Here is a 2,148-nt window from a genome sequence, read left to right on the forward strand (position 1 = left end):
TAACTATATTAATTCAACTGTGAACCTAGCAACTTACAGCCACTTGTGAAAGAGATGTCCTGTTGCTCTGGAATGTGTTACTGAATATGTTAAAGCAGTAGTGAAAAGCCTCTTCTAATCATGTAGTTATTAAAAATTTTTAAAAAGATTAAAAAAATAATTCTTTAAAGCATAAAAATTTTCTCATTAATAATTAGTAGATGTGAAAAACATTATCATTGAAATCTACCTGAGGACTTTATATCCATGCTTAGATGCCAAGGATCTGAGTGTAACCGACTGTGACTAGTAATAATTAGATATGTAGAGATTAAAGACACATAATAATCAGATATACAGAGATTAGAAATGCATGTGCAAACATCTTAATGTTAATTGCATTAAAAAATGAATTTTTCTATATGAAACTGTGTATTTTAGTAATGAAATGGAGATATTTTTGAAAGGTTAAAACCTCATTTAATTTTATGTCTTATAGGGTTTATACTGAGTACAATATTGCATAACTGTAATAATTCAACTGTAAACCTAAAAATGTACAACCAATTTTGTAAGATGCATCCTAGCTCAGAAAATTGTTATTGAATATGTCAATGATGATGTAATGAAATGCTTCTTCTAAGTATGTGGTTATTAAATAAATAATTGAAAAAATTATTATTATTTTTTTTTTATGTGTATCCATGTACTGCCACCATGTAGGTAAGTGCACCCATGTCATGCAATGCCCTTGGAGGACAGAAGAGGCTGTCAGATCTCTTGGGAGTGGAATTACTGACAGTTGTTAGCTGCTATGTGGATGGTGGGATTTGAACCCAGGTCTTCTGCAAGACAACCCAGTGTTCTTAACCGCTGAGCCATCTCTCCAGCCCTTATTTTCGTCTTTTTGAGACAGGGTCTCCCTGTAGCCCCAGCTGTCCTGGAACTCACTATGTAGACCAGGCTGGCCTTGTACTCACAGAGATAGGCCTGCTTCTGCCTCCAAAGTGCTGGGATTAAAGGCATGTGGCACCACGCCCAGCCCTTGTGTTTCTTTTATGACCATATAGTTTCTTTATCAGAATTAACACTGTCTTCTCAATTTAATCTCTTTAAGACATTTACATTTCAATATTTAAAACATTGCATTCGAAATTCCATTAGCCATTTTTAGAAATTTTGAAGAGTTGCACATGGCATTTAAGAAAGAAAAGTATTAAGTAATAGACTGGCAGGTGCTAAAGAATAGTTTGCACAAATGAACAATGTTCAAGAGAAACAAGAGAAAATGAACAAAACCAGACAAAGTACACCAAAGGCTTAGTGATAGCAATGAAACTTATCTGGGGTTTTAGTAAAGACAGTTTGGGTTAAAGAAGTCACAGAAAGATTTGCTAGACAAGGGGGATAGCAAACGGAAGCAGTAGGGGACCATGTCACACAGCTGTAGAACCCTTAAAACCACCAGGTTCTTCTTGCATAGAAAGACTTAAGAACAGAAAAACACGCTCACACTCTCTCATGTTAACCTTTCACTTCTAGTTTATCACAGATCCCTGCTGCATTTTCTATCCAGTATACCCCTCTCCAATTAAAATATTAGCTGTTTTTAAACTTCTTTTTTCCCTCTAAACTTTATGTGCTTGGTCATTTACCTAATCATTTATATAATTTTTGGCTCTGTTTTTCTATAGATACTAAATAATTGTAAAACAGGCAAAGTGTATTTATTAGTTATATGACACCCTAGCCAGCATCTGTTGTTGTCAGTCTCCTATTAAGGGGACACACTTCCTTCTGAAAACATTACTCAAGTCACAAACTGCTGTTAATGATCATTTTAGAGGTAAAAATCCCATAAACTCAAATTAGTCACTGACGTTTCGTAAGTGCTACTGAGTCAATGGCGGGTAATTAAAATCATTTAATTCGCGATGTGCACTCTAGGAAGTGGGGGCTTAACTTTCTCTGGCTAATATTGACAGCCCAAAGCGGCTGGATTAAATCAGAGGGCTTTTCAATGTTGTGGACCAAGGTGACTTCCTGTTCTGTTTTAGGTTTCATTTCCTTCCCTTAACAGGCTGTGTTTTCTAATGTGCTGCAATCCTTTAGCTCAATGATTTCCCACGGAAAGGGCATAGTGCTTGGGCCGCCGCAGGTCTTCCCACG

This window comes from Nannospalax galili, unplaced genomic scaffold (genome assembly GCF_000622305.1).
Source record: "Nannospalax galili isolate Female #2095 unplaced genomic scaffold, S.galili_v1.0 scaffold892, whole genome shotgun sequence".
NCBI lineage: Eukaryota > Metazoa > Chordata > Mammalia > Rodentia > Spalacidae > Nannospalax > Nannospalax galili.